This window comes from Mirounga leonina, unplaced genomic scaffold (assembly GCF_011800145.1).
Source record: "Mirounga leonina isolate KUSES-001 unplaced genomic scaffold, KU_Mleo_1.0 Mir_174, whole genome shotgun sequence".
Lineage (NCBI taxonomy): Eukaryota > Metazoa > Chordata > Mammalia > Carnivora > Phocidae > Mirounga > Mirounga leonina.
In genome coordinates this window covers 726,190-745,728 of record NW_023270451.1, presented here as the reverse complement: position 1 = coordinate 745,728, position 19,539 = coordinate 726,190, and the positions used below count along the sequence as shown (strand labels likewise).

Sequence of the window (19,539 nt, the reverse complement as noted above, 5' to 3'; positions counted from 1 at the left end):
AGTACTTAAGCAACTTCTCCAAAGCTGTACCATAAACTGAGCCTCCTCAGTCTATGCCGAGTAGCCAGGCACTTCTCAAATTTTCATGAATTACAAACTGCACACACAATTTTTGCCTACGTGTCTCTCACACATGACACCACCGCCTTGACCCCAACCCCCACAGAACCCACTAACTGGTTGGGAAGGACCACGCTGTCACTCCATTCACATCTGGGACTAGTCAGGGCCAGACAGCAAGGGGAGGAAAGCTGGGGTCTAAAGCTGCCCACCTGAGCGCTTCGGCTCGGCGTCCCGCACCAGCCCTTCAGTTCTGGGCGCCTCGCTCCTGATTCCTTCACAGTCAGACGGGGCAAAGCAATCTTAGAAAGTCCTTAACTCAATCAGCATGCAGCCACCCAGAGACCTCCAGAGGGAAGTGACAAGCACCGGCGTCAGACCCTCAGGGGAAAGGAAAGCCCGTGCAAATCTGGAATCATCTGCCGCGAGCAAAGGTAGAAAATTACAGAGCAACTCTTCGGGGTCACAGAGGTGTCATTTAGGGCTCCATGGCAGCAATTTAAAAAATGGTACCCTTCTGGACTGAATGATTTCACCTGTCTTCTCGGGTGTCTAATTTAGAACCAGGAAGCAAATGACAATCATACAGAATCCGGGCCTGAAATTACGAATGCTTAATTTCCTATGGTCTAGACCTCGTCTGGATCTTCAAACCAGGGTTAGGACCAAATTCCCCAATTTTCTCCAACAAAAGATCCACTTGACGTTTTGCAATATTCACATACTTGGTCATTCATTCTTGCATTTGCTCACCCGTCAAATATGGGCACACTCACATACATACCACCACCTACAAGCAGAAATGCAGCTCAGTCTCCTAATGGGACAGAATGAGTATGGATTTCCAAGGTTAGAATGCTGGGGAAAGCAGGCAGGATCTATTGTGAGCAAGGCCAAAAATGCCTTTATTACCTGGATGATTATTCTGTTATCTGCTTTCCTTATTATGAGAGACTTGGCCTCTCAGTGTTATCTGGAGCAAATATCAAGTATTTTCAAACAATTGAGGTACTTCTCTTCATTTACCACCTGTCCACCTCTTTATGGATTTTTATTTAGCCTTATTTGATTGGGTTTTGCTTGGTGTCAATGATGCTATGCTCTTTCAATAGAACAATCTGTCTACTCTGATATCCCTGAAAAGCTGTTCCCGAATTGGACTTTGCTACATTATAGGAGCTCATTCATTATATAAACCTTGTACAAAGGGAAGAATTCTGTTTAACATGCATAATCATCCAAATGTGTTTGGCAAGTTCTCACTTTTATATACCTCGTCTTCTCAAGCTGGGGCCATCTGTATATAAAGGAACAAAGTTGCTGGAGCGATGAGATGATCTAAGAATTTTACTGTGATGTTGAAATAATATTAGCTCTGACTCTTAGTAAATTCTTCTCAGTGTATTGCATTTGTTTTCAGTGTACATATATTATCATATTTCATTTTTTGCAGAGTGCTTTATAAGTTATTTCTATTTCATGATGTCAAGTGACTTCAATGACCTGAAGTACCATAAGAAAATCTCTTTAAAGTATTTCATATTGGATGCTATTGGCCAAAAAGTCACCACAAACATTTTTATCCTCATCCCTTTCTCTTTCTTTCAGATTTTAAGTTATTACTTTTACAGTGGTGTTCTTGACTCTCACCTCATTATTTAAAATCCCTCTTGCTCCTTGTGCCATAGGACACTTCTCCAGGATGTCACAATTCTCATTACCCACATGAGCCTTCCCGCTGTCTGAATCCCTTGCCCTCCCTGATCTCTGCTCTTCCAAACCTGGTCCTAGCAAATGAATCTGACCGTGACCTCACTCGCTCCCTGCTGCTTAATGGGTCCCCTCACGGTCCTAGGACAGCAATCAACCCTTGATATATTTTACTTTCCACTCTAATTTGGCATCGAGGTAACTGTTACTAGAAACATATGGCCATGGAGTTTTAAAAACCCTATTCCAACTACTAAAAGGCAAGTTACCTTAAAATTTGTGTGACATATGAAGTATGTATTACAATTTATGTAAAATACAACATGTGACATAAATTCATACAATCAATTCTGAAGTAAATTTGCTTTTGTTTATATTACAGTATTAATTATCTCTAAGTATCTACTATTTTTTATATTGTTGCCATGTCAATGTCATTTCTCTAAAACTAGAAATATTTGAAGGTATTAAATGCATAAAAAAAACGGCTTTTGGTCATCATGCTACCAACATCAGAACAAAAAACTATGTCCTCAAGTTATATAAATGGTCAAATGCGCCAAAGCAAAATTTTTCCAATTATGACTTCATGGGACACCAGGAAGTGTTTCAAATTACGCCAAATTATTTTTTATTTCACTGACATTTCAGTAACTGCGACCTCCCAGTAGCTGTTTTATTATTCTGGTTCTACACACAGCCAACTCCTCTTTCTGAAATGTTTTAAATCGGATGCTGCCTACCGCACTGAATGGGGGAGACATGTGCCCCATTAAAGACTTCAGTGGCAAATACAACAGTGATGGACTCCCCACTAGATGCAGGTCGCCACAATCACGCTTCACGAGTCGACTCATACAGGGGAAAAAAACGCGGCTAGTCAACATTTAGGACAGACTTATCCTGTCACATATCCAAACAATCTGTGGTCAACAACAAAACACTGTAATGAGACTTTACCTGGGGAGCAGCCTGGGCATTTCTGTATTTCCTCCAGTAGATACTAGTTGGGATGGCAGCAGAACAGTGAGAATATTTGCAATGCAATTAGGGGGGACAAGGGCATCTGAGAGTATGCCAGACGCAGGGGCCTCCCCCGAATTCACACAGCCCAATGTCTTAATGTGGCATACAGCATCAAACTGCACTTCCTACAGTTTCCAAACTTTTGTCAGTTAACTAGATGTTTACCAAGCGCCTGGCCCGGGCACTCCACTTTTTGGATGCACCATCCAGCCCCGTGTACGTTGTTCCCACACCATCTGTCACTGAAGCTTCCACAGCTTCAAAAATTTCAATTCAAACTCATCTACTCGGCACTCAAACTGAAGCTATAATTCAAATTTCGACATGAAGCTTGAATTCCTTTTCACTGTTCTTCAACTTTGACCCAGCTCCCCCCCCCTTCCTTCACTGAAAAGGGCCAAGACAAGAGCCCAGCAAGTGGGGCAGGCAAAACAGGCCTCCTTTGTTCACTTTTGTCCTTTTAGCTCTCTATTGAGGTGAGGGACTGAAAGGCCGCACAGGCTTTGGAAGGCAGCAGCGCTGCTTGCAAGCCGTCCTTCCTCGGAGACCACAAAAACTCTGGGACGGACGGAACTCTTTCCACCGTCCGCTTTTTACCTTCAGGCATAGGGAACGGACAATTAGGACTTTTTCCTTTCCCCTTCCCTTGGAGAGAATCTGCTAGTGGTGTTTCACGTGAGTGTGTAGCGTTGGTCAAAAATGTGTGCTGTAAATCGTGCCACTCAAACGTCAAGGTCATCTGAAAGTGGCATGAAATTGCTTTAAAGTTGAAATTTGGAGGAAAGATCACTACATACTGAATACATATACCAAATTTTTTGAATGCTCTCAGCCCACTTGAGAAAGATAAATCGAATTCATTGCATATTACACAGAAGACCTCCTACAGGATTCCCTCAGACTGCCCTGGGAATATGTTTTTCTGGCTGCAGTGGGTTTTGAACCAATAGACCATGCACATCATAAAATTTAAATATACATATGAATATATATATTTAAATTATTCTCTCCAGCCCTAGCACCATTTAATAAGAATTTCAGAAGTCTACAAATGTCCACTATGTTGTACACATGAAACTAATAAAATATCGCATGCCAGTTATAGGTCAATTAAAAAAAAGAATTTTAGAAAGGATCCTTTCAGTCTGAGAGCAACTACCATATTTTTTTTTTTTAAGGCAACTACCATTTTCATTCTGGTGTGAGTTAAACAGTGCTTTAATACACAGCACTGTGGAAGCAAATCAGAGACCACACAGGACAAGATTTATTCCTCATCCCTGCTTTTAAACCGAATAAGCCACCTGGACAGTATGTGCAGCAGTTGAGCACTGGTATTTGTAGATTTGTTCCCTTTACCACTGTCATTTCTTACAGCCACTAGTTTTTCAGTCACTTGAGGGAAACCCTCCACCAGACTTCTAAAAACTACCTTTTTCTAATTTGAAATTCTAATCTTGTAGGCCAGTAAAATAGGTCAATTAAGTTGACACCACATCTTTTTTATTAGCTCAGCTAAGCAATTATAACTGGGTAGTGAGGGTTTATATTGTCATCTTTGAAGATTCAATGGTGGGGAGAAACGCCCGCGCAGACCTGCAGAGCACAACTCTAGCATATCCCTAAACAGGACAGTCCTGGCTATTTCCAGATCTGAGGCCCATCTGCCCTGCAGCTGGGTTCAAATGCTAAGGTTATTTTTTTCAGGAAAATAAAATCCTACTAATATTTAATCTATCCTCGGAGCAACATCGCTTCACACAACCACCCTATAGACATATATGCTCTATTTCGACATTTAAAAAAACTAACATGAACGTCTGGCACCAGTGCTGGCTTCTCTTGGACTATGACTCACATACTCCATGGCATTTATAGCACGCTTTGCACAAAGTACGGGGTCAATGAGTCCTTGTTAAAAAACCGTACATCTCCTTGTCAATAAAAATTAAACCAGTAAGTTGGAAAATTTTGTGAATTACTTGTTCATAATACATAGTATGTTAATTTATAACTTTAAAGGGTAACAGCTATCGCTCTTTACAGCCATTAGGATGGCTATTGTCAAGAAAGCATAAAATCAGTGTCAGTAAAGATGTGGAGAAATTGGAACGCTGGGCACTCGGGAACATAAATAGTACATCTGCTATGGAAAACAGAATCGGGGTGCCTCAGAAAATTACAACAAATGCCTTACGATACAGAAATCTCACTTTTGGATGTATACCCAAAAGAGTTGAAAGTCATGACTTGAAAAGATATTTGTACACCCATGTTCATAGCAGCATTATTCACTGTAGCCAATAACCAGAAAGAGCCCAAGAGATGAATGAATTAAAAAAAATGTGGTATTACATACAATGGAATATTATTCAGCTTTAAAAAGGAAGGAAATTTTGACACATGAATAAGCCTTGAAAACATTATGCTAAGTGAAATAACCCAGTCACAAAAAGGACAGATACTGTATGATTCCACTCATATGAGGTACTTAGGGTGGTCAAATTCATAGAGAAGAAAAGAGAATGATCGTTGCCAGGGGTTGGGAGGAGAAGGAATGGGGAGTCATTGTTTAATGGGTACAGAGTTTCAGTTTGGGAAGATGAGGAAAGTTCTGGAGATGGACAGTGGTGATGGTTGCATCACATTTCGAAGTATTTAATGCCACTAAACTACATAGTTAAAAATGGTTAGAACAATAAAGTTTATGATACATATGTTATCGCAATAAAAAAGTAACTTAGCAAAAACATCACATTTTCTTTTCTTAAAGGATTTTATTTATTTATTTATTTGGAGAGAGAGACAGAGAGCGCAAGCAGGGGGTGGGGGAGGGGCAGAGACAGAGGGGGAAGCAGACTCCCCGCCGAGCAGGAAGCCCAACTCAGGGCTCCATCTTGGGACCCTGGGATCATGACCTGAGCCAAACTCAGACACTTAACCAACTGAGCCACCCAGGCGCCCCCTAAAAAATCACACTTTCTATAAACATGACATTTGCTCCCCCATTTAAAGACAACCTGATATTGAAGAATTTATACTTGCTACGACTGGAGGCAGAGCTCTTCCAAGGCTTTCCTCATAGAGCCCTGTTCTTCACATTTTGAGAGGAAAAGTAAACATTCATCAGTTCATTTTGGCACATTTTCCTAGACTTAGAAACTTTAGCCCTGATGGCAAGAAAGACTCTTTAAAGCTAAAGCGGCTTCTCATTTGCCTGGGTGAACGAAGGGCTAAATAAAATAAGCCGCTGGATTCTTGGCCCTAGCATCCCTAGAAGTCCTCTGTCCTCGCCTGGCAGAAAGGTGCAGGGCTCCTTCAGGTGGGGCAACATGAAACATAAAAGGGAAAATACATCTAAATGTATTTAGTGATTTTTAATCATTTTCAAATCACTTCCTCTTCCCCAATCACCTCAGCAGTTGAAGGCTGACCTAAAGCAGTCTACGGATGCGAACACAAAAAACTTCCTAGAGAAGAATACTATAGGAGCTCTATATTCTAGTTAGATTTGTTTCCGGTTACCATACTTCTCAGATGGAAACTGTTCTTTGGAAATGGGGGTGAGACTCTGAAGGCTGCTGACAGGGGCAGCAAATCAGGGCCGGTATGGATTGAACCGTGAGCCCGAAATTCATACATCGAAAACCTAACCCCTAATGTGACTGTATTTGGAGATGAGGCTTTGGGGAGGTGGCAATTAAGGTGCAATGAGGTAATAAAGGTGGGGTCCTAATCTAATGAGATCTGTGGCCTTATAAGAGGAAGAGAGGGGTCTCTGTGCACACCCTGTGGGGAAAGCATGTATGAGGGCACAGTGACAAGGTGGGCATCTGCAAGCCAGGAAGACAGCCCTCACTGGACCTGACCCCGCTGACACCCTGATCTCAGAATTCCAGACTCCAGAACTTGAAGAAAGTACATTTCTGTTCATTAAGCCACCCAGTCTATGATATTTTGTTATGGCAGGCCAAGCTGACTAAAACGAAATCCTTCTGATTTCCTGGCGAGGATCTCAGGAAAAAAAGCATGGGTGTCTCAGTGCTTACCCTTAAGGGAGGGGGTAATGACTGGTAGGAGCCACAAGAGGGCTTCCTCAGACGTTCATAATGTTCTGTTCCTTGATTTGAGCACTAGTTATATGGGTGTGTTGGGTTTGAGCAAGTTCATCAAGCTGTACGTTTATGATATGTGAAAAAAGAGTCTATATGCAGAAGTGTGCAGAAGTATGCAGCCCTAGATGAGAAAGTTAGAATTAATCTTCCTGAAGGCTGGAACTCTGTTTTGTTCAACACTGTATCTCCAGTGCCTAGAACAGTAGGCCATGCATGCAGTACATATTTATGAATGAATGAATGAATGAATGAATGAATCTCTTTACCAGAAAAGCGTCCTGTGGGGTTCCTTAAATAGCTCCTTTGAACATACACAATATAATATCTGCATATTTTATTTATATTCAGCCAATTACACAAGGAAAACTCCACCTCCATGAGAACATTATTTGAAATGATTCCTTTTTTGAGAGAGAGAGAGAGGGAGAGAAAGAGCAAGCAAGGAGAGGGGCAGAGGGAGAGAATCTCAAGCAGACTCCACCCTGAGCAGCAGAGCCTGATCTCACCACCCTGAGATCATGACCTGAACAGAAACCAACAGTCTGACGCTTACCTGACTGAGCCCCCCAGGCGCCTGGGCACCCCTGAAATGATTCTTAAGGAAGTTTTCCGCAGCCCCTCTCACACTTCTGAAGCACTTATACCCCCGGCTATCTTTGTCACGGTCACATCAGCCTCACAGGAAGTACCATTGCCAAAGATGACTTGCTTTTCATTCACCGTCCCTGCTGCAGCAACAAAATGATGTCATGTCGGGATACTGGCCTGCCTCACTACCCTGCATGAGGCAGCTGAGTGACCTCTCCAAGCCCCACTGTACTCATTTTGAAACTGAAACATTTAAATACAGTGTTCTCTTACAGCTCTCAAATTCCTGGATGATGTGAAATGTTTTGCAACTTTCCTGTAATGAAGTACAAAGCAGGTTGAAGGAAGACCATGAGTCAGAAGGATTAAGAATGCACAATGAATTCACTTTTGCAGTTGGTCAATTACAATCATTCTAAAAGCCATCCCAGGAACAGCTTTCACTTTAGTTCAAACTCTTATTTAGTTAATATGGAGAATCTTTACAGTATGGAATGCTTTCCTAAAATTTTATACTAGAGTCCTATTCAAATTCAATATCCAATGTGAGGAATAAATCTTCTGCAGTCAAAATAGTCTACAAAGGAGAATCAGGACTGGGAGTCTACTAGAATCACTTGCCGAGTGGAAACGTTGCCCTTTTCTTTAAAAAAAAAAAAAAAAAAAAAGTTTTCTCAAGAATTGTGATGTGCCAGGAACCTCTCAGTCTCTGTAATCACAGGGGAGTCTGGTCACTAAAAACAGTCCAGTGACTGTAACTGCCTGGGCTAACACTTAAAAGCTAACAGGAATAAAAGAACATGTAAAGGAATTCGAGGGTGATACAGGGCAATAAAAAGGCTATTCCACAATACAATCTGCTGAGTTACAACATTGCCTGCTACTGTGGAGTCTGCAGGGGTCAGAAGTGAATGGGCTTATAATGTCCCTGATCACTTGGTGGTTTTAGGCTTGCCCTAAACTAATATGATAAGCCTCCAAAAGGCCCCATTTTCACAGTCATGGATGGTAAAGCGTAGGGGCAAAAACTAAACCTTGCTCCCCCACTTCCTAGCTATGTGGCTTTGGCAAAGTTACCTGACCTCTCAAGACTCCATCTCCTAATTTTAAGAATAGGGTAATATGTTGTGGAAATTAAATAAGATGATACCTGTACCATGCACAGCGCCTGGTACATACATCTGAAGCTCTCAAAAAATGTTGACTATCATTATCACTAAAATGGAAAGTATCCAGTGCTCTAATTCCATTTCACTATTTCCGGAAGCTCTCCTTTACTCTCGAACTATTACAATATTTTAATAACACGGCATGGTTAGCCTAAAGCAGTCCAGCCTCCGCAGGTCTGTATTCAGTAGCTACCGCGTTCCTGACAGCCCCAGGGGGAGCTCCTGGTGCAGAACGAAAGCCTCCTGCCCCATGACGCTCGCCTCCGTCTCTTCTCTTTGCCAGAGCCTCGGGCGAGGAAGGGCCCAGCCCCTCAGACCCGCACCTCTGTGCGTTAACCATGCGGGACCGAGAAGGAAGAGAACGCTTCCCTCTTAGGGCAAACAGCTACGGGGAAGGCAGAAGAGAGGCGGGGTGGAAGGAGGCTCCTCCACTCGGCGCCCTCCCTCCGCGCCCGCAGCTGCGCAGGGGCGGCCCCCGAGCGTGCGGGGGGACAGAGGATGCGGCCGAGGGCCGGGAGCCGGGGAGAGGAGAGGCGATCGGGAGCGAAGGGAAGCGGCCTAATCGCCAGCCCCCAGGGCCGGAGGAACCCTCCGGCAGCGCTTGCTGCCCAGGGTGCACCGCTCCGGGAGTGATGACGAGTCCCTAGCTCCGCTCGACCGCGGCACCCCGGGTCCCCTCTGCGCGCGGGGAGTTGGGGGCCGGGAATGGCCGAGCCGGCGAGCGGCCGGGGACCAACACTCGGCGGCGCCCACCCGCGCGGCCCGGACGGCGCCGGGGGCGGCGCACCGCGCAGATGGCGCTCGCGGCGAGATGGATGCTCCAAAGCCGGCAATAGCTCCCGGCTCAACACAGCATCCCCGGGCCAAGCTGCGGCCAGAGTCCACTCCTGGGAGTCCGGGCAGGGAAGGGGCTCTCTTCTGGGTCAGCCCCCAAACCGGTGGGCCAGCCCCCAAAAGTCCCAGCCTCCGGAGGCTGGGCGGGGCGCCGGGACCCCGGGAACCCGCACCTGTAGGGCCAACAAAACCCCGGGAAAGCCCCACCTTGCTGCCTTCGCGGTCTCTCCCGTTCCCCCTGATTCCCCAAGTTCTCCCCCGGGGCGGCGAGTGGAGGTCGCCTCGGCCCCGAGTACCAGCGATCGGCGCAGGTGTGAGCACATCCGAACAAAGCCCACGCCCAGATGTGTCCGCGGGGACCCGGACGCGCACTCGCCGGTGCGCGCCGGCCCGGCACCTGCGCTCCTCGTCCCGCCGGCACCGTGGCGTGACACCCCGCGCCCGCCGTGTGCATGCCCGGCAAGCCGCGGTGCCGGGCCCCTGCAGCCAGGCCCAACTGCCCACCCAGGGACCCCCGAGAGGGCTTCCCGGAAAGCGCGGGGCGCGGGCGCGGATGCAGAAGTTGGCCACAGACTAGAGGAGGTGAAGGGCCCGCCTGCGCCGGCCAGGGCTGCCGCATTTCAGCGTGCCCCCGCCCGGGCGCCGGTCCCCCGCCTCCCGCTCGGCGCCCGCGGGCGCGTCCCAGGCCTGAGGGGAGGAAGGGAGTTGGCGACCAGGTTCGCCCTGCCGCAGAGAGAGTGGCGCGGCGCTGCCAGCCTGGAGGGCGCTCCGCTGAACCCCGGGCCCGCGTCCGAGTGACAACACAGCAGCCCCCGCACCCTCCTCCGCTCCAGCCGTCGCCCCCGAGCAGGACCGAGTGCCACCGCCGGACGCGCACGGAGCTACTCACGTTCTTCCGCCGCGCCCACCGCTGCTGAGCCCCCGGAACCCTGGAGCGTGGACGGCGTCCGTTCCCGACGGAGCCGCCGCCTCCCGCCGCCCCGCGCTGTCCCCTGCGCCGCGCGTCTGAGGCTCCGACTGCGGCGCGCGTCCGCCCGCGACCCGGGCGAGGCAGGGCTGGCCCCGCGTCGGCGCGCGCCCCCGCCGCTCCCGCCCCTGCGCCCCCGCCCCGCGCCGCGCTCTTCCTCCTCGCCGCTCGCTTTCGCGTCTTACCCCCGCCCCGCACTCCTCCCCGGCGTCCCCCGCCCTTCCCCGGCTGGCCCAGCCCCTCCTGCCCCTGCGGCGGCGGCGAATGGGCTCCGGCCGCCGGCGCCGCGGGGACTGGGTGGCCCCCTCACCTGGGAGGCCGCGCCGCCGCCGACCGACGTCACCCTGCTAGCGTGTGCGGGCGGCGGTGGTCGGGGTCGGGGGCCGGAGGGCGGGAGCGTTCCGGGGACGAGGGCGGCAGGGATTTGGCTACAAAAGATGTTCCAGAAAACGGGAGGTTTTTAAATGCCACCCTCATGGGTTTAGGTTTCTGTCCGAGGTCTGTGGCCTTTCCATTTTCTTCTTGTAAAGCATTTAATTTCTTCTAAACTCAGCACTTGGATGGATGAGATGGGGGGGGGTATTTTTATTTTTTTCTCTGTATATATTTATTTTGCAGCTGTTAATTTCAAACAGCCCCCAGAAAGGGAGCCTTCAGCGTAAGGGAGAGACTGTCTATTTGCGGTAGGAATTGGGTCTTCTGGTCCCAGAGAACAGAATTAGTTCAAATTTGCTTATTTTCAGATTTGGGAGCTTTATGGAGAAGTATTTGCAAGGTAAAAAGAGAGTTAAGGTTTTCTAAGTGGGTAGTATTTTAGCAAACACACTGCGGGTTCATAGTTCAGGGTCGGGAGGACCCTCTCCGCTGTATCCTAGGTGGTGTCCAAGATCCTTAGCCCGGCACTCACGGTCTTCACTAATCCCGGGTCTGCGGCCTGATCTCTGAGAGATTCCTCCCAAACGCCAGGTATCAGAGAGCTTGCCTGACCATTTACTGCGGCTCCAGCTCTCACTGGGCTCTGCTGGAGAACCGTGTTTCCTTCCGTTCTCTAGTTTCATTCAAGAAAACTTTGGTGGAGCCCCTCCTCCCCGCTCCCCACTCCCAGGCTCCAGGCCCCAGGGCTAGGGCAGGGATTCAGGATCAAAAAAGGCGCCGGGCATCCTTCCAGGCCCTGCCCACTCCTCTGCTCTGCTCTAACTTCAGTTCGAACTTGACACTTCAACCCACCGCACCACACACACAGGTGAGCAGCCTTCTTTTCTTTCTCCTACTGCCACCTGATGTGCTCCCAGCCATGCAGAACCCCCTGTCCCGGAAACCACCGTTTCTGAAACAGTATTCTCACCTCTGGTCACTGGGTCTTGGCTCAGTCCCATCCCTCTTCTGACCCTGGTCCTTATCCCACCATCTGGGTACTTCTCACCTCTCAATGAATTCTCCAAATTTCCTTTGGAATGACCTTTCAAAAAAAAAAAAAAAAAAAGAATGTGATTTTATGATACCCTTATTTAAAAGTTTGGCCTGGCTCTCTGTTGCCTATGAAATAAATTCCAGATCTCCTGGCAGGCTCCTTCACGATCTGCCCCTAACTTATGTCTCCATCCTCTAATGAGAAGAATTGTCGAAACTCTAAGGCTCTGCACGTGAGATTCCTCCTATCTAGAATATTCCTCCATCCTTTCTTCATCTGGCAAACTCTCCTTCATCCCTCGGAGACTTGCTCACTTGTTACTTCCTCTGTGAAGTCTTTCCTGAGTCCCCGTGTATTTTACTGTAATAGTACCTGTCACATTGTTATGTCTGCATGTTTGACTACACAAAATTTCACTTCTTTGAGGACAATTTGTTATTTATAATTGCATGACCTTATTTCCTACCAACACAAATGGAGCCACCAATAATCCTCATAATTCAGCTCTCACTGCGTCATTCCCACCTGTGCAAAGGACTTCAAGACCCCTCATACCCTATGACTCCAGTAATTGCTGAGTCTTGGGTTTTCCTGCATGCCCCTCTGCCTTGTGCCCTCATGCCCCAAGGGGGCCCCTTCACCCCAGCCACTATGAGACTGATTTCCTGCTGACATTCTTTCCAGGGCAATGTGAGGTGGGAAAATGGCACTCTGCTCTCTTCTGTTCTTGCCCTAGTTTTGTGTAGCAATTTGTCCCGTGGGCACTGAAGCCGGACTGTGTCTGCCAGTGTTTTGACCTCGTAAGGAACCATCCTTAAACAACAACCCCAACTTCTGTGTGGAATCATTCTTTTCCTTCCGGCCTCAGCCCTGTGCTCAACACCAGGTTGAGGTAGACTCTGAGCAGTCCTGGTGAGGCCTAGGTCAGTCCTGATGTCTTCCGGGGGGCCTGGAACACAGAGGTACTCAGGGGTTCTAGAAGGAATGTGTACGAGGAGGCTCAGGGGAGTGATGACTTCTCCAGGTATGTTTTCCCTTTACAGGGAGAGGAGTAATACTGAAGACACAGAGTTATTATAAGGGTCAGCACTGCAGAGTCTGGGACATATCAGGTACTCAACAGATTCTAGTTTGAAAAGCAATTGTTTGATCAGATGTCTGTCAAATGAGTACATATTATTAATAAAAAGAACAAAGACCGAAGAGGAAAACAGCTCTGGGGGAAATGGGAACAGAGAGACGACACCAAAAATTAAAATTAAACAATTTTGATATGACATATGGCTTGTAATAAATGTAAAATTAGTATATAGTTGGCTTTTTTTTTAAGAGAGAGAGAGGGAGCACGAGGTGGGGGAGGGGCAGAGGGAGAGGAAGAGAAAGAATCTTAAGCAGGCTCCAAGCCCAGCTCAGAGCCTGACACAGGGCTCGATCTCACAACCCTGACATCATGACCTGGGCTGAAATCAAGAGTCGGATGCTTAATGGACTGAACCACCCAGGAACCCCCCTCCCCAAATTAGTATATAGCTTTAATTTCCAGCATATTACTTCAGCTGCCTTGCAGCCCTCCATTGCGGGAGGGTTAGTCCCCTGAGAGGATGAGCGACAGGGAGAACAGAACAGCTGCTGCATGAGGAGCTGAAATGAAGAAAGCAGGAGGGGGAAAGAGGACTGATGTGAAAAAGGATTAGAAGGATGCCTGAGTGGGCAAAAGGACCATCCATTCGATTTGCCTGGCGATGCATGAGGTGTTCTGATTTGGCTCATGTTGCCAGGGATATGCACAACACATCTCCTTACCTTAACTGCCACCCCTGAGTCCATCCCTAAGCCTTACGCTGCCCTCTGTCCCCCATTTCTACCTTCTGTCCCCCGCTTCACTCCATCCTCCAACTGGGTGAGGGCTGAGAATAAGTCTGTTTTTCCTCCTTGCTGGAAAATAATAGAATTTTCCATTTGCCCGACACTATTGTAAGCACTTTACATTTATTAAATCACTTAATCCCACGGCCATCCCATGCAGTGTGTACCATTTCATCCCCATTTTCGAAGAGGAGGAAGGGGGTAAGTAACCTGCAGAGGGCACACAGCTAGGGGCCGAGCTGGGATGCGAGCCAGGGCACTCTGGCTCCAGGGTCCTAGGTCTTAGCCACTGCTGTCTGTGGCCTTTCAGTGACAGCACACTAAAAGTTTGTTTGTGTTGATGGATGCTTCCAAATTTCGCTGCATGGAAGCAGGGACATCAGAAAGTCACAGAGCCCCCCAGTGGTATTGGCAGTGAATATGCACCTGGTCTTTCTTTCCCCCTCTGAAGTCCTGCCTCTCTTCCTCGGGATTCTCCCGCTCTTCTCCTCTTTCCCTTTTTCCTTCTCTCCTTTTATTTGCTGTCCCAATTTTCCATCCAGGCCTCAGGCCTGCCAGGGGAGGCAGCGTGATGAACCTGCCCCAACACCAACGCTCTGTTCCCCCGAACCGAACAGGGGCCCAGCTCTGCCGGGACCGAGCTGTGTGTGTCTCTGAGTTTCCACACCGAGGAATGAAGGAGTCAGGTTGGGAGAGAACGAATACTTATGTTTAACTATGTCATTTTATGATTCCAGTGATAACCAAGAGCATTTCTCTGACCCCTGTGGCAGAACATAGGGGACAGCTGGTCGCACTCTAGGTGAGAAAGAATGAAACACTAGCAGTAGGATAACGAAGTTGTTGGCTACAAGAGTGCCTGGCACCAGTGTTATCTTTGTCTTAATATTCTACGACTGGGCAACATGCATCAGGGTCCTGATGTGGCTGTGGTGAATTGAGCAGTTCTTTTTTTTTTTTTTTTTTAAAGATTTTATTTATTTATTTGACAGAGAGAGACACAGCAAGAGAGGGAACGCAAGCAGGGGAAGTGGGAGAGGGAGAGGCAGGCTTCCCGCGGAGCAGGGAGCCCTATGCGGGGCTCGATCCCAGGACCTGGAATCATGACCTGAGCCGAAGGCAGACGCCCAACGACTGAGCCACCCAGGTGCCCCAAATTGAGCAGTTCTTAAAGCCCTTCTATTTGAAAAGGTATGTAATCCATTATGGTCAAAAAGCATAGTTGTAAGGGTGGGCAGCTTCTAAGATGGTGCCCAGTGAGCCTCTCTTCCTGGTGTGCATGTCCTGTGTCATCCCCTCCCCTAGTGTAGATGAGAACTAGAGACTCATCTCTAACGAACATAATATGGCAAAAGTAGCGGGATGTCACCCCTGATATTAGGTTACAAAAAATTGAGGCTCCTTCTATCTTGCCATCTTGCGCTTCCCCTTGCTTGCTGGGAGGGGAGCCAGCTGCCATGTTGTGAGCTGCCCTATTAGAGGCCACAGTGAGGGAGGCTCCTGGCCAACAGCTCGTGAAGAGCTGAGTCGTGCCTCGGCCATCTGAGTGCGCGTGGAAGCAGGGTGCCCCCAGTTGAGCTGTGAGGTGACTCCAGTCCAGGCCTTGTGAGAGGTCCTGAGCCAGAGGACCCAACTCATCTGCCCCTGGTTTCTCAACCCACAGGAACTGGGAGATGATAAGTGTTTCTCATTATAAGCTATCAATTCATCACTGATACAGTTGTTTTTAAGTGCATTTCAGAACTCTGAATTCACATCTGACCGCACAAATCATGACTATTTCCTGGATGGGTGAGGGCCAAATGGATCAAATGGTAACTGGCATAAGATGCGGATGTGGTCTGGGTAAAGAAGCAAGTGTGGAAAACACATGAGACAACAGTGTGACTTGTCCGAGGTTAACTCTGACGGTCCCACACCCCAGAGCCTCACTTAGCTCCTACAGCCAAGCCCAGGGTCTGCCGTCCACTGTGACCACATAGAGCTGCTCATTCCTCTTCCTGGATGCCAGCCACAGCCTCAGCTGGGCCACACCTCTTGCAGCCTCAGAGCGGGTGACTGTTACCACCCTGGATAATGATAGGATGTGCTGTCACGGATGATACAGAACTAATAAGGGGATGTGCCGTTTCATGCATCACCTACCCAGTGAGCACTAGACAGTCCCCACAGATGCAAAGCACCAGTGGCTCTCGTGCCATCCCTCACCATCTGCCACATAACCACAGAGTTCTGTGTGCCTGCCTGGTGCCACTTGGGCACGTGTCGGAAGAGATGTGCCACCCAGTCTTCGCCTGGTGCTTAGCAACACAGTCCCCCTACACCTATCTAAAGAATATAACGCTCCAGCAATTGGAGGAAAATGTGACCTTAGTGGTTGCCATCTGTGGATTTCTTCTCTGGAAGCTTGTGAGTCATTAGGACCTTCTGCTTGGCTCAACCCACCCCCATGGTTGGGGAACCAACTTGGAAAGAGGAGGAACATTTTCAGTCATAATAAATGTGTTCCTTGGAGCCAACTTCTCCATCTGTTCAGTCTCTATCTATAAGAATTTACATAGGTTCTGGTGAATGGATGTGAGACTAGCTAAGGTCAATGTGCAATCAGCCACTGCACATGGGGTCATTAGGGACAGCAAACTGTTGTTCTGGAAAATGGAGATACTGAGAAACACTCTTGATATGTGCCCTTCATTGCTGGCTTAAGAGGGAACAGATGACAGGTACAATCAACATGTATTCACCGAGGAGACATGAAAGGAAATGTCTTCAGAAATGATACTCTGAGATCTAAATGAACGGTTGATCCAAAGGCTTTCTGATTTGGTGTTTCAGTTGAATTTTTTCAAGAAGAAAAAAAGGTGTTAGGTTAATAGACACATTGTATGTCATTTATATTTTCTTTTAGGCCTTGATTTAAATTTTACTTTAAGGTGTTCTACTATTTTTAAATGCCAGATATCTATAGGACATAAGGTTATTCAGTACCACCCTGCCCTGGGCCTCATGCTTTAGAAGGCCCTGCTCTGGCCCATCAGAGCCCATGTCACCCCCTCCTTCTCCTGGGCCACATCTGGGGATCCAGGATCTCCGAATCTCTTCAGGACCTGCAAGGGTCTCCTCCTCATACTCCTAACAGAGAACTGCTCTGCTGGTGGGCAGAACTGCAGGCCTGAAGAGTATACACCTTAGAAGTTCGCATCACAAGAAAAAACAAATTGTAACTATGTGTGGTGACATGTTAACTAGACTTATTGTGCTGACAATTTCACAATATATGCAAATATTGAATCATATTGTCTGCCTGAAACTAGTATGTTACATGTCAATTACATCTCAGTGAAAAAAAAGTAACTACTTTTTGTGAAGTGATGGATGTGTTAACCTTATTGTGGTGATTGTGTCACAATAGATAACATGTAGCAAAATAGCTCATTGTACACCTTAAACAGACATGATGTTATAGGCCAAATGTATCTTCATAAAGCTGGAAAACATTAACAACAACAACAAAAACTGGAAGTCTGATAAGTGGCTGATGCGTGGTGTGGACAGAACATGGCCACATGGATTGGGGTGTTCACCTATGTCTGCTTGAGGCCCTTGAAGGTTTATGACTAAGCCAAGGATGGGCCATGGGCTGGGGCCTGGGGCTGTTCTCGCCACCACATTCTGACACAGAACTACGAGAACTCTAAGTTCAAATGTGGATGTCAAGATCTTTATGAAGGTATCTTTGTCAAGACAGGAACACAGAACATATCTTATTTACACATGTGTTATGTGGACCTGCAACTGTATTCTTTCCCCAAGCACCCCTCCCCCATATATTAGGGGAGAGCCTAAAAGAATCTATTTCTACTGTAATGGGTATGCTGGTGTATTAAAACATACTGTTAGAATAATGAGGTTACTTCTGGATTTAAGTGATTTTGGTTTAGTAATGGTTCATACTTAAATGGATCTAATCTTAATTTTTTTTTTCTTAGCCGGGGAAGGAGAAGAGAGGCAGAATTATTGTTATAATAAAATTTTCTTGAATTGACTAATTTGATATAAGAAAGTGCTTTCCTAGTGTTCTTCCCTAGCTTGAAAAACTTACTGGGTTTTCATCCAAAACCTGTACTTAATGATAAATGTGTTTTTGCCCCTTAATGTTTTGATTATTCAGTTGGTTCATTGTCCAGGACTGTTGGTTTCTTGTTGTTGTTGTTCTTTGTTGTTTTATTTGAGCTGTTTTCATCCACCAAGAGTTTCTTTGAGATAGGAAGAGGTGGTAAAAATCAATTCACTTCACTTCCTGCTTCATTCTACTTGCTAAAATTAGAGGACCTTTATGTTAATAATTTAACACCTTATGGTATAACACAACATGAAACTATCATGCAAGAGTTTAAAATAATGAGACTGGGAAATGAGGAAAATATTTATAAGCCATACTTTAAATGAAAATAGTGGAGCACAAAATGATATGTGCACTATTATTGCAACTCTAAAAAGCATACAAGAGAAAAATCACATGCAATATGCTAAGTTCTATTAAGGTGTCAGAATTATGGGGGATTTTTAAATTAGGTTTAATAAGGTTTGACCAAACTTATCTTTCCAATAAAATATTTTTATTTAAAATTGGTCTCATCTCCAAAGCAGTAAGGAAGAAGTAAAACTTTCACTATTTGCCGGTGACATGATACTATATATAGAAACCCTCAGGACTCCACCAAAAAACTACTAGAACTGATAAATGAATTCAGTAAGGTTGCAGGATACAAAATCAATATATAGACATCTATTGCATTTCTATACACTAATAATGAAGCAGCAGAAAGAGAAATTTTAAAAACCAATCCCATTTACAATTGCACCAAAAACAATAAAATACCAAGGAATAAACTTGACCAACGTGGTGAGAGATCTGTACTATGAAAACTATAAAACACTGATGAAAGAAGTTGAAGATGACACAAAGAAATGGAAAGACATGGATTGGAAAAACAAATATTGTTAAAATGTCTATATTACTCAGAGCAGTCTACACATTTAACGCAATCTCTATCAAAATATGAACAGCATTTTTCACAGAACTAGAACAAACAATCCTAAAGCTTGTATGGAACCACAAAGGACCCGGAACAGCCAAGACAATCTTGAAAAAGAAAAAACTGCAGCTCTCACAATTCTAGACTTTGAGTTATATTGTAACTGTACTTAGTAAGTTATATTGTAAGCTGTAGTAATCAAAACAGTATGGTACTGGTCAAAAATAGACACACAGATCAATTGAACACAATAGAAAACCCAGAAATAAACCCACAATGATATGGTCAATTAATCTTTGACAAAGGAGGAAAGAATATGCAATGGGAAAAAGACAGTCTCTTCAACAACTGTGTTGGGAAAACTGGACAGCTACATGTAAAAGAATGAAACTGGACCACTTTCTTTCACCATACACAAAAATAAACTCAACACAGATTAAGGACATGAAACCATAAAAATCCTACAAGAGAGCACAGGCAGTAATTTCTCTGACACTGGTCATAGCAACATCTTTCTAGATCTCTCTCCTGAGGCAAACAAAAGGAAAGGAAACAAAAGGAAAACAAAAGCAAAAATAAAACTATTGGGACTACATCAAAATAAAAAGCTTCTACACAGTGAAGGAAACAATCAACAAAACTAAAAGGCAACCTATGGAATGAGAGAAGATATTTGCAAATGACATGTCCACTAAAGGGTTAGTATCCAAAATATGTAAAGAACTTACATGACTCAACACCCAAAACCCAAATA

At 46.2% G+C, this 19,539-nt stretch overlaps 1 protein-coding gene across 9 annotated transcripts in view; it reads right to left on the bottom strand.

The window, feature by feature from the left end:
- NRCAM (neuronal cell adhesion molecule) overlaps nucleotides 1–10,507 on the bottom strand; it is a 280,283-nt gene extending 269,776 nt beyond the window's left edge. For 6 of the 9 annotated variants that reach the window (XM_035020342.1, XM_035020343.1, XM_035020348.1 and 3 more), the window contains exon 1: nucleotides 10,392–10,506. The gene's annotated coding sequence lies outside the window, so the exon portion shown is untranslated. Of the gene's footprint in view, nucleotides 1–10,391 lie in introns of all 9 variants that reach the window. The other 3 variants (XM_035020339.1, XM_035020341.1, XM_035020340.1) reach the window with 1 other exon arrangement.
- Nucleotides 10,508–19,539: the final 9,032 nt, after the last annotated feature.